The 4,813-nt window shown below is 50.9% G+C and overlaps 1 protein-coding gene across 1 annotated transcript in view; it reads left to right on the top strand.

The window, feature by feature from the left end:
• Window positions 1–4,813, top strand: part of NXN (nucleoredoxin) — a 163,040-nt gene that overhangs the window by 48,121 nt on the left and 110,106 nt on the right. The window lies entirely within an intron of this gene.

The following is a 4,813-nucleotide window of genomic DNA, read 5'->3' as shown; positions in this document are numbered from 1 at the left end:
CCTCCTGGGTTCAAGTGATTCTCCTGCCTCAGCTTCCCATGTAGCTGGGAATACAGGCACACACCACCACGCCCAGCTAATTTTTGTATTTTTCAGTAGAGACGGAGTTTCACCATGTTGGTCAGGCTGGTCTCGAACTCCTAACCTCGTGATCTGCCCGCCTCAGCCTCTCAAAAGTGCTGGGATTATAGGCATGAGCCATCGCGCCCGGCAGGAGTGTTCCTTATATGCAGGTTGTCATTGTGAAGTTGTGATCAGATGTTGGATTTGGCTACCGGAGCAAAACCTGCAAAAGCTGTAAGTGAAGATTGAGCTGGAGTTTCGTGCACAGCCAAATAAAATGTATGCTTAATTGGGCGCATTTAATAATGTAAACCAGTGTCACTCAAATGCTAACAGAGGGCCAGCAGCAGGTGGAGTGAGTGCCTGGGTCAGGTGGTAGTGGGACATTGTGGGGGCTGCGGCCCCCACAGGGAGCACCCGCTCTCGCTTCCAGCTGCTTGCTGCAGTAATAAGGGCCAGCGTTGCCAGCTCTTCCGACTTTTCAAGCTTACAGTCTGGGTTTTTATGTGAAGCCAGTTAAGTTTTACATGCTGTTAGCCAGTTAAAAATTTTCTTAACATTGGGCAAGCCAAGCAAAGCACATCTAAGTTCACCAACTTCAGGCCTCTGCTGTACTCCACGGGAATGCAGTGTAAATTGCAAACAGTCCTGAACGTCATGCTGAGTATTGCATGCATACAGCTGATGATAGTGTTCAGGTCATTGCTCATCTCCTAGTCTTCTTGATACCTGCACATGTAAACGATATTCTCCAATACCTGTGGGGTTATTTTTTTGTTTTTTTTTGTTTTTTTTTTTTGAGACAGAGTCTCACTCTGATGCCCAGGCTGGAGTGCAGTGGCACCATCTCGGCTCACTGCAACCTCCGCCTCCCCCGTTTAAGCGATTCTCCTGCCTCAGCCTCCCAAGTAGCTGGGGTTACAGGCATATGTCACCACGAGCAGCTAATTTTTGTATTTTTGGTAGAGAAACCCCGTTGATCAGGCTGGTCTTGAACTCCTGACCTCAGGTGATCCGCCTGTCTCATCCTCCCAAAGTGCTGGGATTACAGGTGTGAGCCACCACGCCTGGCCTTCCGGTACCTTTCTTAAGGAAATTAAGGATGATGTTGAGATGAACATAGCCAGAATGGATCTTTTTGTTTTTTTTTTTTTTTGAGATGGAGTCTCACCGTGTTGCTCAGTCTGGAGTGCAGTGGCACAATCTTGGCTCACTGCAGCCTCCGCCTCCTGGGTTCAGGCGATTCTTCTGCCTCAGCCTCCCGAGTAGCTGGGACTACAGGTGCCTGCCACCACGCCTGGCTAATTTTTTTTTGTATTTTTGGTAGAGACGGGGTTTCACCATGTTGGCCAGGCTGGTCTCGAACTCCTGACCTCGTGATACGCCCGCCTCGGCCTCCCAAAGTGCTGGGATTACAGGCATGAGCTGCCGCGCCCGGCCCAGAATGTATCTTTTTAGAGCACAGTGAGAAGCTTCCCTCTAGGTTAATAATATTCATCCAGTAATCTAAGCTTCAGGGTGTGGTGGTTGCCCACTTATTAGTTCACATTACCAGCCTGTGGATCTGTCTTACCCAGGAGGATTCCATAGGAAATCTCATCGAATGCTTTCCTAATGTGCCAGGCAGAGCACACTTCCCAAACTGCCACTCTTGAGTGAGATACGAAGTTAGTTGGATGTCGCTTTTGAAAGAAGTGGTGTGGTGGTTGAGACCCCCGCTGAGACCCGGTGCTGATACTTAAGCCTTGCTAGTGATGCCCATGGAGGGCACTTTCTTTGCAAAACACCTTCATCCGCATTCTCATTGGTCCCTTGCCAAAACCCTGTGAGTTAAGTAACCCCTCTGGATTTTTGGCCAGAGTCCTCTTCAAGTTTACAGTCTGTGGTTTCCCTTTATCCGTGATGTTTATCCTCTCCTCTCTCTGCTAATTACCAGCAGCCCAGATTCTCAGAGGAGTCGACTTTGTTAACACAAGCAGCTTGGGTTGGTGAGAGTCCAGGCAGTATAAGGACCATCACGTGCAGACCTGGGTAATTAAAGGGAAGCCGGGAGGGTGGAGTGGGCAGGGCTGGCTTCACTTTTCCCTCTGCGACTGGTTACGCATCTCCTACAGAGCCCGCCTCCTCCTGCTCTTCCCCAGACCACCCTGGCTACTTTTGCTTCCTTTTTTTTTTTTTTTTTTTTTTTTAAAGGCAAGGTTCTACTCCTGTTGCCCAGGCTGGAGTGCAGTGGCACGATCTCAGCTCACCGCAACCTCCGCTTCCCAGGCTTAAGTGATTCTCCTGCCTCAGCCTCCCGGATAGCTGGGACCACAGGTGTGCGCCACCACGCCCGGCTCTTTTTTTTCTTTTTTGTAGGGGTGGGGTTTCGTCTTGGTGCCCATGCTGATCCGGAACTCCTGAGCTCAAGTGATCTGCCCGCCCCGGCGTCCCAAAGTGCTGTGATCACAGGCGTGAGCCACCGCTCCCGGCTACCCTTTTGCTGCTCTGACCTCCCCTTTCTGTGCTCCTTCCGGCCTCCCATTGGGTCACTGACTCACCTCCCAGCGTTATTAAAAACAGTTTTTTTGGCTGCATGGGATGGGAGATGGGCAAAAGTATTTATCCACAGACTCTTTCATCACCCGGAACCTTGTTCTACAAATCCCGAGGATCTGTGGGCTGGCCGGGCACGTTGGCTTACGCCTTAAATCCCAGCACTTTGGGAGGCCAAGATGGGCAGGTCGCTTGAGCTCAGGAGTTCAGGCAGCCTGGGCGACATGATGAAACCCCATCTCTACAGAAAATACCAGAATTAGCCGGCCGTGGTGCTTGCTGCAGGATGGTTTTAGCCCGGGAAGTGGAGGCTGCAGTGAGCTGAGATTGCGCCATTGCACTCCAGCCGGAGCCATAGAGCCAGACCTTGTCCCCCCACAAAAAAAAGAAAAGAAAAAAGAACATGTGGGATACTCCTGTTAATAAAGGGAAGGAGAGCCAGGCACAGTGGCTCACGCCTGTAATCCTAGGACTTGGGGAGGCTGAGGTGGGAGGATTGCTTGAGCCCAGGAGTTCAAGACCAGCCTGGGCAACACTTGAGCCCAGGAGTTTGAGATCAGTCTGGGCAAGACGGTGAGACCTGTCTCCACAAAAAATAAAAAAATTAGGCAGGTGTAGTGATGCACACCTGTACTCCTAGCTACTTGGAGGGCCAAGGTGGGAGGATTGCTGGAGGTTGAGGCTGGAATGAGCCTTTGATGGCACCACTGCACTACAGCCTGGGTAACAGAGCAAGACCCTGTCTCTAAAAAAAGAGAGAGGGGAAGGAGAAAAACATACAGAGATAGTAGATGCTTTGAATGTGCAGATGTAACATTGTCTTGATTTCCTGAGAGCTTTCAGCCATCCCAGAGGTTCCTGACAGGTAATAATTTTGCTAAGACATGGATTTGAATTGCAGCCTGGTTGGAACTCGTCATTAATTAAAACTTTGTGAAAAATGGCTCTTTTGCAAAGAGAATCAGCTGCTACTATTCATGATATCGGGGGAAAAAAAGCAAAGATACCCAAAGAAGCGATCGCTCCTCGCCAGCGTAGGGGAGTTTTGGATAACTTAGAGACTAGGATGATGACCTTCGCTGTGCTGGGACTAAGCCCACTGTGTACTTCGCAGGGAACGGGGACATTTTAGCCGTTGCTTGAGCCAGGGTGAAGTTTGTATGAGGGAGACAGTTTTAGAGAAAGTTGAATGGGGGATTGTAGTGAGAGGTGAGGCATTAACAAAAAAATCGGGGGCTGCAATCCCAGAATTTAGGGAGCCTGAGGTGAGAGGATCACCTGAGGTCAGCAGTTCGAGACCAGCCTGGCCAACATGGCGATTCCCGGTCTCTACTAAAAATACAAAAATGAGCCTGGCGTGGTGGTGCACACCTGTAGTTGCAGCTACTCAGGAGGCTGAGACTGGGGAAGCACTCGAACCCGGGAGGCAGAGGTTGCAGTGAGCGGAGATTGTGCCATTCACTCTAGCCTGGGCGACTAGAGTAAAACTGTATCAAAAAAAAAAAAAAAAAATCGGGAAAAAGCCAGAGCCTGGACGGCGCCTTCTGTGTGGCTGGGTTTGGGATGGCTGAAGCTGCTGGATATGCATCTCCTAGAGTGCCAGGGCTTCCCTGGACCCTTGGGCTTGTTCAAAATTTCCTGTGATTGCTTCCCGGGAGGGAGGCCTCTTCTTGCCGGTTCAGTCCCTGTATGTCTGTCTTACCACCCTTCCGTCTTCCTCCCGCCCCCCTCCTTGGTGCCGCTGTGCAGCTGGAGACCATCAGCTTTGAACTGAAAGCAGCAGAGGGGTCAGTCCTTACACCTGGCTCCCCTGGCTGCTCCCAAGCCCTGTGCCAAACCTCAAAGCAAATAGTTACTTTGCCTCCCCATCTGGCCTTTACAATCTCTTCTCCCCAACCCCGGTCCCAACTTGCCCCCCAGGCCTGTCTTCCTGCTCTGTATAACTGGAGTTCCTGCCTTTACGTGGGCAGTCATTTCTGAGAGATAGGAGTTTAGCAGATGAAAGTAATTTACACTGGCCGGGCGCGGTGGCTCAAGCCTGTAATCCCAGCACTTTGGGAGGCCGAGGCGGGTGGATCACGAGGTCAAGAGATCGAGACATCCTGGTCAACATGGTGAAACCCCGTCTCTACTAAAAATACAAAACATTAGCTGGGCATGGTGGCGCGTGCCTGTAATCTCAGCTACTCAGGAGGCTGAGGCAGGAGAATTGCCT

Source organism: Cebus imitator, unplaced genomic scaffold (assembly GCF_001604975.1).
Source record: "Cebus imitator isolate Cc_AM_T3 unplaced genomic scaffold, Cebus_imitator-1.0 Scaffold441, whole genome shotgun sequence".
In the NCBI taxonomy this organism is placed as follows: Eukaryota; Metazoa; Chordata; class Mammalia; order Primates; family Cebidae; genus Cebus; species Cebus imitator.
The sequence above is the reverse complement of the archived record's forward strand: the minus strand, read 5'-3'. Positions and strand labels throughout refer to the sequence as shown.